Source organism: Cryptomeria japonica, chromosome 1, assembly GCF_030272615.1.
Source record: "Cryptomeria japonica chromosome 1, Sugi_1.0, whole genome shotgun sequence".
NCBI lineage: Eukaryota > Viridiplantae > Streptophyta > Pinopsida > Cupressales > Cupressaceae > Cryptomeria > Cryptomeria japonica.
The window spans coordinates 675,149,345-675,166,492 of record NC_081405.1 but is presented as its reverse complement, the minus strand read 5'-3'; the positions used below and the strand labels follow the sequence as shown (position 1 = coordinate 675,166,492).

Sequence of the window (17,148 nt, the reverse complement as noted above, 5' to 3'; positions counted from 1 at the left end):
CTCTCCAAATGGCTAGTGATAAGTTCACCATCGTAGATGGTATCCCTTGTGAATTGCACAAAGCTAGGTGATACAATTAGGCCTAACCTTTAGAAATTATATGAATGCTTCTCATAGTAGCTCTTTAGGCCAAGTCATTAACAAAGGCGATATCAAATTTGCTTTCAAACTACATGATCTTGGAGCTAATCACAAATTGGAGACTCGTTACTTTGTTGAACGTCTAGTATTAGATTATTGCCAAGGTCTTTTGCTCTCTAGTTGAAGGATCTTTTCCCAATTGTTGTACACTTGTAGCAGATTGAATTCATTAAAAGCAAGCACATCCATGACAATACTTGAGCAATTTGGAGGGAATGAACTGTTGGAAAAGTGTGTTTTACATCTTGCATGATGACATTGGAATGTTTGTTAGGGAAGGTGTGTTGTATGCCTTTTGTAATAGCATAAAATGCTGTTCTAAGTTGTGGTCCTCGTGGAATGGGACACCACACTTGGTTATTAGGCTGATTTGTCCTAGTCTATTGTTGTAGGAGACATTAAAATTGTAAACATTATGGGGAGACACAAAAGGACAAACATAGAGACATTTGAAGGTGAAAGGTTGCATCAAAGGGTAAACAAATGAGATGCCTTGGAATGTGGAGAGACTTGTGGGTGATGTAACATGAGGAGACGTGGATTATTAAGGGGATCCATAGTTTTGTACCCATTATATTGTAAAATCACTTGGTGGTTTGTTACAAGCTTTGTGCTTATACAAACAAACTCATGGCATTGTAAAACCACACAAGAAGGTTATGTGTTGCATGTAGGTTATGTGCTTATACAAACAAGCTCATGGCATTGTGGGTTATGTGTTGCATGTTGTATTGAGATCATCTTACATGAAAGTACATATTGGATTGAATAGAGAGTAGAGATTCTCTTCTTGACATCCTCATCTATCATTGACTTAGAAGTTGTAGTAGGAATGGCATTCTCACTAAAATACATAATAGGTTTGACCCTTGAATCTTCCAACCTTAGTGCACCCTTCCTCCACTACACTTGTTGACTTTGTAATCTTAACATTATTCCTATGGACTAATGGGTTGACTTTGGGAATATTAAGTCACCTCTAGTTGATCATTATTCCCATTTCTTTCTATAGAAAGTGGTTTATTGGGCAATGGTGTAATGGAGAACACACAAAAATGTAAGTTATTGCACCATGATTAACATAGATAATAACATAAATATAGTATTATTTCATATGTTATCGATTGATTGCAAATATGCTTATAAATTCATTGCCTTCAATTTCATTCTTAACCACTTGCCAACCATTTGTCTAATTTATTACTACCTATGATGCAATATTCTGACTTGCCATCCTCCCACCCTTTATTTCATCACTTTGAACAAAGGTGGGAACACTAGTAACTAGATTCAGACAAAACCAATGGCCCAAAATTCACATCATCAAGGACATATCTAATTGAACACGTAAGTGGAATGCTTTTGGTGCAAGAACATCTAAGGCATAAGATCAATTTTGCATCACCTAGAAATATTTTTTTCACATTTGTTTGCTTGTTTATGGGTTTACAATACTTTTCTAGTCATCACATGATCACCACAACTTGTGGTTCCTACAAAGACATATTAGAGTTCTCAATTTAGTCATGCATATCAAAGATCCTTTTTCAACCATGTTGCAACCAAACGAGCTTTGTAGTAACATCTATTTACATTTTTTAAGATTGTTGGTCCTAGGAAGGTTCATGGTACAAAATACATCAAGATAAAATGGACATTCTTTACTATATTCATTATAGAAGGTTTCCACCTATGTGCAGTGAGGATACATGTTTCATGTAGGATCCATAATTTAAATCATTAATAAATCCACTTAATTGAATTAATTAAATATATCTTATTATTCATTTTATGTAAATATTTCATTATTCGCAAAATAAAAAATTAATAAATAAAATCTAAATAATCATTATTAGAATCGAATCAATAAAATCATAATAAAATCCAGCAAATTGAATGCATGAGTTAAAACAAATTAGTTAATAGTTTGAAAAAAATAAAATAAAAAAATTAAGAAATCAATAAATTATATAATTAAATAATAATAGCAAGCTTATCCTTATCCACTTCACCAATCCTCATTGACATCCTAAAAAATATATAAATTTAGATTGAATTCTCATCTTTCACAATGAACAATTTAGATTGAGCAAGTAGATATTCCCACAATGAAAAACACACATTATCTAACATAGAGCTTATCTAGAATGCTCCATTTGATGTTTATGTAGGTTAGTGTGAATGTTATGTGTAATTGGACTTGAAGTTTGTCTTAAATTCTACTTGTGATGTTTTAATATTATATGCTTACAATTGCAATATAGTTCTATTTGTCTTTCTTTGTTTATGTTGTTTAATTATCCTTTGCATATTCTTGAATGCCTATCATAACTCAAACCTTTACACTTATAACCTAATTGAATTTCTTTGATCAAAGGGTCAATACCAAGCTTTACACCTATGCCCTACATCAATGTGCCCCATGATAGTCTCCCTTGTTAGGGACAAACCTCACACAAAATATTAAGAGTTAGTCAACATGTTAGTTGGCATGATATAAGTATAAAATCAAAATCATATGCAATATAAATATTCAAATATTTTTCAAATGATGATATGTCACTTCCGAATGTCTAACAACTATTTATCATATCCAACCATCATAAAATCAAAATATACATGAAATGATGATAATTCTTAATAATTGTTTAATACTACACAAAACCTGAGTACAACAAATCTCAATAGGTGTATAAGATAAATTAAAATTATATAGTAAATTTTTAAATAGTCCAAAATTGTGGCATCACATCATTTCGTCAAACTTTAAGGATATGATTTAATGATTTAACAAAAGTATCAAAGACAACAAGCAACCATGCAAGATTCTTAATTTGTCATTAAGTGCAAATGTTGATGTAAGTTGATGAATTAATGATGCATTGTAGTCCTTCAATGATAATACAAATCGGAATTCAAGCTAGTGGATCTTTATAAATGTCATAAAGTGAATTAGGTTTTGTCCTCTTATAAAATGAACTGACATATAATTTGAAAATTTTCAAACTTAAGTTGACAACAAACACCTAAGTAGGAAGGGGTTGGCTTTGGCCCAATTTAGTATTGAGTATTTTACATCATATAAATAAACCAAGTTTATATTCATGGTTGTGGATTCAAATTTAATAAAATAATGGATCAACTAAGGATTAGTACTAGGCCTTAGATGTGTGCACATAGAATTACGCTAGGTCTAGGATCTTTGGGAACCTTGTGCAAAAAACACATTTGTAGATTAGTCATTGCATCAAAGGCTCTAATCGACATGACCACAAAATAAATGGAAAAATCCTATTTTTGCCAATATAATCAAAGTAGGTTCAGTTTATTTGCTTGAAAGAAAATTCAAAACCATAATAAACTATTTCCATATAATGTTTCCAAGAGAGAAGAATATAAAAATAGTTATTCATAATCCACAATGTAAATAACAGACAAACATGCCATTAAGATGATGCATATGTATCCTAGAAAAAACCCCATGAGGAAAAAAACCTAGCCTCCAAAAAAAACTCACAAACTCAATGTATTATCTCATGAACAAAAATTATAATACACTTTTAGATTCTCCATCAATTGCTATAATTGCAATCCATGTGAATAAGAAAATGAAAATCATGTAACCACACATACTGATCCACATTTCCTCTCCTCACATATGCAAATTGCAATAGATTCTTAATCCAAACTTATCCAACAAGCCAAAGGTTAAACAAGCCAACCTCAACAACTAGTCATGTGCTTAATTTATAGAAAAGGCTTGCATATAACCAATAATTGGTACTACATAGGGTTAATCCCATAGCGCAACGATAATGTTGTGAGCTACGTTCATGAGGAATCTTGTGTTCGACTCTCTGCAGATCCTCCTAGTATGAGGTGAATGAAAGGTCAATTGCATTGTGTGGCATGCGTAGCAAAGGAGGGTGATGCAGTCCATAGGGGTACCCACATTGGCGTCCCTATAGTCCAGCGATGACCCTACTTGACGTACGGAAGGAGTTGGTGATAGTTAAAGGCAGAGATCAAGGAAGGAATAGAGGTGCCTCATGGAGCAATAAGGGGTGGTAGAAGGAGGCATTAGAAGTACAAAGAGATAAGGTGGTAAGCTCGGTGCAACGAAGAGATAATGTTGGAGCATGAACAGGAGATGTAAGGAGATCGAAGGGATAAGGAGTATGGAGAGATAAGGGGTAAGGTGTATGGTTAATTTTGCATGAGTCAAAAACTTGGAGGTGTTAATACCTCGACAATCTAACTGTGGGGATGAGATCCCCCAATGTGATCCCACTGGTTCAAAGTTCCAGTCAAAAGCGTAAGAGTTACCGATGAAAAAAATTTGGTACTACATAAAATATATAGCTCTAAATTCCGCCCTTACAAAACTATATCCATTTCATTTATTTTTTGGTACTATATTTTCCCAATAATAAACATTTTCCTAATGTACAAACTACATTAAATATTTGTCTCAAATTATCACATACAACATACAAAGTCCTCCTAAGAATTTCTAACCCATGTGACACATGCATCCCTAGATTCTATAAATTAACCATAATAAAACTTTACTTTTACATTATAAATATTATAAAAGGTAAATAACACACCTTTTCTCAAAATTGTTCCACTTGTTGTATGCATTACATAAGGGGTTGAAAGTAAACTCAAACATCAAGTGGACATTCTCTAAATCCAACATGTATAATTGAGACATCCAAATTCTCCATGTGTTCCATCAATATAACTACAACAATAACCAAGGTGACCACCATCTCAAACAAGAACTCTCACATTCTCCATCATGCCATACACAACATAAGATCCAATCCAAAAGAGATGACACAAAATTTTCACATAGAAGTATGAATCCTTCCTCAGTTCAACATCCAAACAAAAATACCAAATATAATGATAACAAATAGGTGCAAGTAGCTACAAATAACTAACCAACACAACTAGAATAGAAACCAGAAGAAGTTGCTAACTCATCCAACTAGCCAAACCTTAAAACATCCAACTAGCCAACCTTTAAAACCAAGATAGAATAATCATAATAAATAGATAACATGCCATCAATATATCCAACCCAATACAAATATTGATTACAACTTCTCGTCTATACATTATTTGACATAAAGAAGTCCTTCAATATAACAACACATAAACATGAGATAAAAAACTTCAAGACCAATCCAATAGTATAATAAAACATCCAACAAAAGACATATATACAACATGAAAATTAAAATCAATATTAGGAAACCAGGAGAAAAGGTAATACTGAGAAAGTGGGTTTGATAAGTGCACAAACTAACAAGGCTTAAGATATCACTTAAACAATAAAAAACAGGCTAGAGCTAGTCAATACAAAAATATAACAAAAGTAACTAGGTCATGGACAACTTTAGGGTTTTTGGACTTAGAGAAATATTGTAACCTTAATAGGTAAGCTCAAACCCTATGAACATTGTAAAAATTATTCTAGAGGTCAATCTAAAGATGTCAACCCTAATTGTTTGTTCAACTTGCTCTTGTAGCGTCGTAAATTGTCACTCGACCAATTTACACCTCATGTTTGTGCCCCTACTTTAGCATGTCTTTCTCTCATCTCCTATCTAGGTCTATTCAGTGCCTTAATTCCATTTCTGATGCCATGTACACTTGCTAGTTGATTTCTTGGAGGGATATCCTTCTCCCTAGGGCTTATTGAGGTCCCTAATTGAGGAGGACTAGGGCGCTAGTAGGCCCTATGTTAAAGTGTGAGATGGGCCATGTCTCTCCAGTGTAAAATGAAATTGGTGGCTCAACATGACCGTTGGAGGTCGACCTATTCAATAAATTGACCTATGATCTCATATATAAAGACATCAATCAATTCATTTCAAACCTAGGTCTCTATCTCTAAGCAATCAAGTGTTCTTGCATCCGTGAAGTGTTCATCAAGCATTTTCAAAGATCTTCAAGGCTGCATATTCTTCATTCAACCATTGTCAAGCAAAATTAAATCATTCATATGAAAGCATGTGTGTGTGTGTGTGATTAGGGTTTTATTAGGTTCATTCCATTTCATACAACATATGCGATTACATTCAAGAAACAAAGCATCATCATCAACAATTACATATTTGAGGTATACCTTTCCATTATTTATTTTAGTATTTGCAATATTTCATTCAAGGTTAATTCCTAAACCGGGTTTTGACTTAGGCAAACCCCTATTCCCAACCTATTTCCCTTCTCTAATGTGCGTAGGAATAGATACAAAGCTACGATCTTCAGATTAGCTTTATTAAAAGAGACGAACAAGTTCCCCTTTGGACAACGAAAAGTGGGGTGGACTAGAGTGACGGGTATTTTGGTATTGACAAATCAGAAGTTGCTTCTAGGAATAGGTCAGAACATTCTTATATTGCTCAGATCTAGGTTCGTGGCTTGATTCAACACCTATAGCTCACTGTTTCTGCATAATTACTTCAATTCCAACATATTCACCCTAATTTCAGCATTTCAACAACTCAACTTAAAAGAGGATTCAGTCAACCTGTGACCCAGGGAATCCGATAGAATTCTCAACCCTATCCTTGCTAATTTGTGGCCAGATCTATTAGGTCCACTCCTCTTTCAATGTAGTGGCACCTAAGCTTAAAATTAATGGTTTTTACCTTAATCAGGTGAAAGCCCTAATTTTTCACCATTACAGGTCCTTTGACATTGATGACAATATTTTCAACTGAAAAAGACAATACCAACCTTTGACACCAATGACAACATTTGCAATAATCTCTCCCCTTGTCATTGGTAGCAACTTCTAAATAAATCACAACTCACTAATACATTTGGACTAGATTTCCGACTGAGGTTTCTGACAGAGAAGGTATATTGCGGCCAAATTTGATTTTTTTTTTGAAAAAATACCCGCATTCGTCGTAATTCCGATGAAAATTTCCCATTTGGTTTCAATGAAGAAGGCATTAGCAATGAGAATTTTCCTTTTCCCAAAAAAGTGCTCGAGTTCATCATAATTCCGACGACAACGACCATTACTTAAAAAAGAAGAAGAGGGGAATTCATTTGTGAATTGCAAATTTCCCGCATAGGCGTCCGTGGTGACTTCAACCCCCAAGAACATTAAACCCGCGTCGAAGGCATTTTTGGCATTGCTTGCAATCTCGCGCAGGAGGTAGATTCAAATTGCCCTAGTTTTTAATTTCATTTTGCAAAAAATATACATGTGGTGGTTAATTGCCCTAGTTTAATCTCGTAAAATCATAGAACTGTGATTGAGGAGTGAGCGTTCAATTTTGTAGCAGCAATCCCTTCCTCCTGTATATGCGCGTGTTGATTGTTCACATGAGATCACATCTCTTTGTGACATCGTATCAAACAATTCACGAGCCTTGTCCATGTTTCCACATTTTGCATTCATGTCAAGCAGGGCATTTGCAATTACAACACCTAACAAAATTCCTCTATCCGTTATGCTTTGATGGATGTCCATACCCTATTCCAAAGCTCCCATTTTTGCACAGGCATGGAGGATGTTGGCAAAGGTTGTGGAATTTGGCTTTATGCCTTCCAATTTCATTTGCTTGAAAGTGTCTGAAGCCTTTTTGACAAATCCATTTTGTGCATATCCAGCAATCATTGCAGTCCATGAGACAACATTTCTTTTAGGCATTCTATCAAACAGTTCACGTGCCTTGTCTATGCTTCCACATTTTGCATACATGTCTACTAGGGCAGTTGCAACTACAACATCTGACAAAATTCCTCTATCCTTTATGCTTCGATGAATGTCCATACACTGTTCCAAATCTCCCATTTTGGCACAGGTAGGGAGGATGGTAGCAATGGTCATGGAATTTGGCTTTACACCTGCCGATTGCATTTGCTTGAAAGTTTCTAAAGCCGTCTCAACAAATCCATTTTGTGCATATCTGACAATCATTGCAGTCCAGGAAACCACATTTCTTTGAGGCAATTCGTCAAACAGTTCCCGTGCCTTGTCTATGATTCCATATTTTGCATACATGCTAACAGAGTAGTTGCAACTACATCTGACAAAATTCCTCTATCTTTTATGCTTTGATGGATGTCCATACCCTGTTCCAAAGCTCCCATTTTGGCACAGGCTGGGAGTACGCTGGCAAACGTAACTAAAGAAATGCAATGATCAGCTCCAAAGACATCAAACCACTACTAACAAAACCAAGAGTCTAAAATATGATAGGGAATAGTGTGAGCTGTCCTGAAATAAAATATTTTATTTTCAATTTCAACTAAAACATAATTACTTAGCCATTTAATGTTATTAATTAGTGTTTAATTTATGAAAGAGATAAATGGTTGGCCACAAGTACATGAGTTACTAAATGCACACAAATAAGTGAATTTGATATTCAAAACTATCTACAATGAATTCAATTCTTGTCCATTAGTCATTTATGTTTGCAATAAGCATCTTTCTTTGTTTTTCTTAATCTTTATTCATAGTTATGTGCATATTTCACATTCTATAATTAGGATATCAATTGCTATGGCTGAACACTAGCATGATGTTTGTGTTGTGGTATAGATGCATGGAAACATAATTATGGGATTGTTATATTATAGAGATCATAAATCTAGATATCACATATTAGTTCTAGCTCTTCTTGGATTGAGTCTAAAGTTGACATACAATCGTAAAGCCATTATTAGCAGATCTATCCATTTCTAGTAAAAACAATTGAGAAAGTCATTTTGATATTGAGAGTTTCTTATCTGTTTACCTATTGATCATTATTAAGCAATAATATTTAGGTCTATTTATCTCTCTTGCAAAACCTCTGTAAGTGTCCTAGATTGTCCCTACTACTCCCTCTTCAATGAAATAGTGGAGTTCTAAAGATTTGTTGCACAAGATGGTGTTGAACGTATCAACAAGGCTAGCATGGAAGGCATGTTCAAGCTTCCACTTGTACAACTTACAACAAATGATTTGTTGATAGAAGAAATTCTTGAAATAGGGATACAATCGAAAGACAAGTAAGTACATACAAACCTCCTCAGTTGAAAGTAAAATCTGTTTATAAAAAGAGTACATTGAATCCCAATCCATAAACAAAATAGAGATACCGATGGAGACTTAATTGGATGTAGCATGTCGCACCAAAGTTGTTAGAGTATGCTAAGCTAGTACATAATGTTTCCTAAAGCCACATTAGTATTTTACCCAGATCATTATCTACCAAAACTAACTATAGTAATCCTTTTGAGGATTCATTTCATGGTGCTAGATCTTCATTTAGTTCCACTTCTTGGTGGAGAAAAGAACAATTATTTCTTGAGGTAGATGAATATCCCATCAACAAAGGACAAGACCCTTTCTAGAATATAACAAATTCTACTCCAACAAAAGATCATGGGGGTTTCACTAGAGATATTGAATAAGAGATAGACTTATACTGCTGCATTAAAAGCATTGGCATGTTCTTCATTTATTGATGTAAACTCTCTGTGATGCCACCACAACCAACAAAGGTGTAAAAAGTTGTTTGCAATGCATGGATTTTTAGGATTGTCCTTTGAGAAAACAACATTAAAGTATGGAAGCAGGATCTGCCAGCTCCTGAGGGAATCTTGATGAGAAATAATTGTAAAATATTTGGACGAGCTTATATGCAAAAACTCATGCTTCCTGATGGGTTTATGTACAGAAATAAGCACGAATTAAGTGGTAAAGGGGCTTCTGGAAACAAGAGGGACAGAGAGGCAGTGGAAGTGAAAACTTCTCGTGTTGTGTCTGCTCCATCTCAAAATGGGAATGGCGAAGGTGTTGTAAGAGGAGTTGAGAAGGGTGTTGGAAGAAGTGGGGGTGTTTACATTCCCCCATTTAAGCTGGCTCAAATGATGAAATATGTGGAAGACAAGAGCAATGTGGAATACCAGCGCATGACATGGGATGCCCTTCGGAAGAGTATCAATGGGTTAGTAAACAAGGTAAATGCATCTAACATCAAGAATATCATTCCAGAGTTGTTTGCAGAGAATCTCATCTGTGGGAGGGGTCTATTTTGTAGGTCTTGTATGAAATCCCAAATGGCATCCCCTGGATTTACAGATGTTTTTGCTGTGTTGGTTGTTGTGGTAAATACAAAATTTCCTAAAGTTGGCAATCTGCTTTTGCGAAGAATTATTTTGCAGCTTAAGAGGGCATACAAACGCAATGACAAGCACATGTTGATAGCAGCAGCCAAATTCATAGCTCATTTAGTGAATCAACAAGTTGCACATGAGATCATTGCCTTGGAACTTCTCACCCTTTTACTAGATAACCCCACAGATGACAGTGTAGAGGTTGTTGTTGGGTTCGTGAAAGAATGTGGTTCTTTGTTGCAAGACCTTTCACCCAAAGGTCTCTATGGGATTTTTGAAAGATTTAGAGGTAATCTCCATGAGGGGGAAATTGACAAACGAGTACAGTTTTTAATTGAAGGCCTTTTTGCAATTCGCAAAGCTAAGTTCGAGGGTCATCCAACTGTGCGTCCAGATCAATTAACACATGAAGTTTTCCTAGAAGATGAACTTGATCAAGAAGCTAGTTTGGATGTTTTCAAGCCAGATCCTGATTTCTTAGAGCATGAGGCAACCTATGAAAAACTGAAGAAAGATATCCTTGGAGATGCTTCTTCAGATGAAGCAGAAGGGGAGAATGATTCAGGTGATGATGATGGTGATGATGATGATGATGATGATGATGATGATGATGATGATGATGATGATGATGATGATGATGATGATGATGATGATGATGATGAAGAGGAAGGTGAGGAAGCACTGAGAATACAGGATGAGACAAAGACAAACTTGGTCAATTTAAGACATACAATTTATTTGACAATCGTGTCAAGTGTCGATTTTGAGGAAGCTGGTCATAAGCTACTAAAGATCAAGCTTGAACCTGGTCAAGAGATGGAATTATGCATCATGTTGTTAGAATGCTGCAGTCAAGAGAGAACATACCTTCGTTATTATGGTCTTCTTGGGCAAAGATTCTGTATGATCAATAAAATTTATCAGGAATTTTTTGATAAGTGTTTTGTACAACAATATTCTATGATACACAGACTGGAAACAAATAAAATGTGTAATGTTGCAAAGTTTTTTGCCCACTTACTTGGCACAAATGCTCTTCCATGGCATTGTCTTGCTTATATACGTCTGACAGAGGAAGATACTACTTCCTCTTCTTGTATTTTTATAAAGATTCTCTTCCAGGAGCTGGTAGAGCAGCTCGGTATATTGTTTCTTAATGAAAGGTTCAACGATCCAACAATGCAGGAGTCTTTTGATTCAATTTTTCCAAAGGACAATCCCAAAAATTCACGGTTTGCTATCAATTTCTTTACTTCTATTGGTCTTGGTGGTATCACTGAGAGTTTACGTGAGTATTTGAAGAATATGCCAAGGCTTGTAATGTAGCAACAAAAGTCTATTCCCGAGTCAGATGAATCTTCCTCTAATGACGATTCTTCTAGTTCATCAGGTTCGTCAGATTCTGATACATTAGACTCAGATTCTGAGAGTGAAACTGACAGTGAGAGTAGTAAGGAGTCACCAAGAAAGAAAAATAATTCAAAGCATGACAATGAGTATGAAAAAACAAGAAGAAAGAAAAGGGCGAGGGCATCTGACTCGGAGGATGGAAGTGACAGTGAAAAAATCAGAAGGAAAAAGAAAAGGAATTAAAAATCTTTCTAGTCAGTTATTCAAGTCTCTAGTAGACACCGTTTTCCTGGACTGTGACAAACAAAAGAATCACTCCCAAGTGCTTTGGTTTTATAGCAGATGATTATAAGATGCTACAATGTTGTCTTATGTATTTTAATAGCCACGGGTTTTAGAGTTCTGTACTTGACAGGTAATGGATAAACAGTGTTAGGAGGAGAAAATATTGAAGGCCAAGTGCAGATTGTGATAATACTAGATCAATGAATCCTGTTATTTATTGAGTATTTCTTGTTTTCCATGTTGTGTGATGTACCATAAGCAAACTAGAAATTTAGATTCAATAAGATGCTTTGTTCAATGATGATAATTTCTATTTTATTGCTTGTGAAGAAAGACCATGTCAGACAATATCAAGGAGCAATAAAATAAGGAGACAATTGCTAGATTGTGGTCTAACTTGAAAAGGAAAGGTGATGGAAAATGTTATTGTCTATGCAAAATTTGTAAGGGGTTAAAGACTAGAAGACTTCTAATTAAAACAATGAAGAAACATTGTAGGCTACATGGTCACATTGAAGGTGGACATGATTATCATCCATTGGTAATTTTTTCGTTATATTGTTTTGACAATTTATATACATAATAAATCACGTGATGATGAGATCATGATCACGGTTTATTTATGTTTATCAATTTTATATAGGTCGAGCACCCCGGAGCACATGGTATGGATCAACACAAAAGCTGAGAATATGGTTTTCGAAGTGGACGAACATGGAGGTGTGAATATCGAAGCTGAAGATAATGATCCCATGGAAGATGACAATCATGAGCCAAAAAACACAATTGAAGATGATGGTACAAATACATTGATCCATGACTCATTTAGTACTCGCGCAGCTGATCATGATGATGAAGATGACCTTGATGTTGTTCATGATGTCCCTCTACTTGAGAAGGCATCTGAGGCCCTTTACAAAGGCTCACAGGCAACTCTTCTCTCCGTTGTATTGTTGTTGATGAACTTGAAGGTTATGAATGGTTTATCCAACATAACAATGTCACTTATGTTAAGGTATGTCATATATGTCATAATAAACTGTGAATCATGATGTACCATTAATATTCTTTATTATAACAAATTATATTTTTTCGCTGTAGATTGATAGGTGAGTTTTTGTTACCACCGTCAAATATTCTACCTCGCTCATACTGAGAATTATCTGCCGTTATGAAAGATATTGGAATGGAGTATCAAGCAATAGATGCTTGTCCCAATGATCATATTATATATCACAAACAACATGAATTTTGAACTGAATGCCCTGAATGTCATATCAGTAGATATCGAATAGATCAAATAACAAAAAGGGTTCCTCGCAAGGTTCTTCGCTATATTCCCATTATTCCACGTATGCAACGATTATTCAAGTGCACTAGCTTGGTACAATTTATGGATTACCATGCACGCAATAGAAGTCGAGATGACATTATTCGAATGCCTGCAGATGGTTCAACATTTATGGACATAGAGGAAAAGTGGCCACACTTTAAAGAACCTCGTAATCTCAGGCTTTCATTGGCAGCGAACGGTGTCAATCCATTTGGAGAGATGAGATTTGTTTACTCAGTGTGGCCTGTTTTTGTTATCAACAATAACATTCCTCCATGGATGTCAATAAAGAGGGAGCACATAATGTTGACAATGATTGTTCCAGGTATTTTATCATTTAAATATAGTCGTCTAAATTTAATTATAAATATTGCAGTAAAATGATCATAATAATTATGTAATGTTTTTGTTCATTCGATTAGGTAAGTACCAAGTTAAAGATATGAATGCATATATTGAGCCTCTTATCGACAAGTTCCTGGAGTTATGGAATGGTGTCACTATGTATGACGTCTCTAGACCAATAGGACAAAGACAATTTCAATTCCATGTGATGCTTCTATGGACAATACATGATGCCCCGAGGGTAACACATTTTTGTGGTACGTTATAGTGTTTAAGTTGTGCATGAACATTATAAATCAAAAAATTATCATATTTAATCCAATTATACATTATCTTGTAGGTCTTCGAACAAAGGGAAAATTTGCATGTCTTGTTTGTGGTCCAAAGATGAAATCTCGTCATTCAAAAAGTTTAGGAAAGCAGGTGTTTGATGAGTATAGGCACTTTCTCCACAAAAATCATAAGTATCGAAATACTGAAAAACATCTTTTCAATGGGAAAGAAGAGAATACATCAAAGCCACGAAGAATGACACCTCACCTGTGGAAGTTGGAATATAATAGAATTAATCGTCAAGGTAATGCCATTCCATCTATTGGTTTGTCATAAAACATCTTTTCTATTTTGTTTTGTTTATTGATGATGTGATTGATGATCATGAAGGCCCTGAAGGCATAAATGACCACCTTCCTAAGGGAATAAAAAGTTATCCCTGACAATTTAGTAGGTTGCCCTACTATGAGCAATTATAAATTGTTCATTTGTTTGATAGCATGCATATTGGAAAGAATATAACAAAGACAATATGGAAAATATTGGATGGAAGGCGTGACAAAGAAAAAATTGTCAAAATATGTAGTGACATTCAAGATTCCAATCATGCAATGATAAATGTCATTCAATCAAATAGCCATGGAGACCAGATTAATATAAGTGAGCTTCCTTGGTTATTAACGGACCAGCAAAGCAATGCTATAAAAGAAGTCATACGAAAAATTTGATTTCCCACAGGATTTGCTGCGAACATAAACAATCTCATATCAAAGAAAAGTGAATTTGGGCTAGGGATGAAAACGCATGATTGGCATACCTTCATTAAGGTAATTCACGTTCTTGTGTTTTTAGTATGTATTTAAGTACTGCACGTACGTGTACTTTTCATTATGTTACAAAAAAATGAAAAGATAATTTTATAATTGTTGCAGTACGTTCTACCTCTATCTCTCCTAGACAACTTCGATAATAATGTCAAGCAAGTCATATATGATCTTGGCAAATACATGAGGTAAGTAGTGATATTTGTTTAGTTCATTGTATAGATATTATATTTGTGATTTGTTTTACTTCTTATGTAATATATTTTTTGGTGTCTTGAATACCTTGTAGGTGGTTGTCATGTAAAGAAATCCATAAAGACGATATGAAATATTGGAAGAGAAAAATTCCTCATTTAATGTGTGAAATGCAAAAGTGTCTACCTTCGGCTTTTTTCAATGCACAAGAACACTACCTCATACACCAAGTTGAGGAGATTGAATTGTGTGGACCTGTACATACTAGGTCAATGTGGATGGTTGAGAGGCACTTGAAATTTTTGAAGGCTTTGGTTCGACAAAGAGCACATCCTGAGGGTTCTATGGTGGAGGGATATATGGTATACCAAACTATGGTGTACATTTCTGAATATCTTCCTAAGTTTGCAGCAAAGATCCACGTGGATTGCATTTGGGATCCCAACACCATTAACAAATTCGAAGGGGAGTACTTGACGGGGAAAGGTAGATTGAGGAAAGTGAGAGGTAATTATAAGATGTTATTGTAGTTAATTAATTCTTAATCTTCAAAATAAATCGATTGTAAGATGTCTATTTATTTTTTGTACAGTTGGTCGAGAGTGGGATGCACTACATTTGTATATTGCAAACAATCTTGATTGGATGACGGTATGGATTGAACGTTGTCAACATTTTGGATGCACGTTAACATGGGAAGATGTGGCTTCATTGGTTAAAGAAGCACATCGTAATGGAGATTCCAATGTTACGCAAAGGGAAATTGATTTAGCATATGGTTTAAGAGATAAACAGGTACATATAAATTTATTAATCACCCATATGTTTATCAACTCACAATGCAATAAATTTTACATGTTTGACATATCACAGGTCAAACACCACAACGCTATGTGTTGCAATGGTCATAAATTTTGCTTAAAAAAGTTGGATGACACAAAGAAAACTTGTGATTCTAGCATCACTGCAGTCTTTGAGGTGACAAATATTTCATCGAGAAATGACATTCATCCTCAATAGTCTCAAAATCGATACTATGGCATTTTGGATGATATACTTGAGTGTGACTTTAATTCCTTCAAATTAGTTTTGTTCGTCGTCAAATGGTACAGGCTACGATTGAATAAAAATGATCCTGATAGAACTGTTATTGAACATGATAATGGTTTTATAATGCTAAATACAAGGTCAGTTGAACTAGTTGGGGATGAGCCCTATGTTCTTCCAAGCCAATGTGAGCAAGTATTTTACTAAGAGGTTCCACATAAACCGGGTTGGTCATTTGTTGTTAGACATGATCCAAGAGGAAGGCCGATAAAGTATAATGTGATGGAAGAAGAAGATACCGAAGAAGAAGATATCGAAGAAGTATAAGATGAAGTGGATGATGATCACGATCGATAGTTTCTCAATGACGATGAAGAAGAACAAGAAGAAGAAGAAGAAGAAGATGATGATGATGATGGTGATGGTGATGGTGATGGTGATGGTGATGGTGATGGTGATGATGGTGATGGTGATGGTGATGGTGATGGTGATGGTGATGGTGGTGGTGGTGATGGTGATGCTGACGATGGTGATGATGGTGATGATGGTGATGATGATGGCGAAGACATTGATGATGATGATGACGACGACGACGACGACAATGATGATGATGATGATGATGATGATGTTGATGTTGGTGATGATGACCTTGATGTTCATGATGATGAAGAATGAAATGTATGAGGTATGTGATTAGTATATTATCTATTTAATATTGACTTCTTGATAGAATTGTTTTTACATAATTAATTCATTATGTTTTGAATTCTAATGCCATTACATAATTAATTCATGATGCACCTTTTAATATAGAGATGGAGATAGGGAGAGTGACTGTTTATGTGACAATTTTTAAACTGTGTTTATTTATGGAAATTGGATTTTTATTAGCTATGTGATGGATGTTGATTTAAAATACATATGTGATGGATCACATGTTTATGATGATGCATGTGACATTTTTTGAACTTTGTGTTTATTTATAGAACGTGGATTGTTTATTACCTATGTGATGGATGGTGATTTATGATACATATGTGATGGATTACATGTTTATGATGACACATGATATGTGATGCTAATTGTGATGCCTAATTACATATATGATGACACATCATGTGATGCTTTTGATGCTTATGATACATATGTATTTATTGTTTATCAACTTACAAATGTAGTAATGCTTATGATGCTCAATTGATGGTGTTGATTTTA

The 17,148-nt window shown here is 34.9% G+C and overlaps 1 pseudogene; it reads left to right on the top strand.

Moving 5' to 3' along the window:
- Positions 1–9,990: 9,990 nt before the first annotated feature.
- The window catches only part of LOC131858482 (uncharacterized), a 36,673-nt pseudogene continuing 29,515 nt past the window's right edge, over positions 9,991–17,148 (top strand).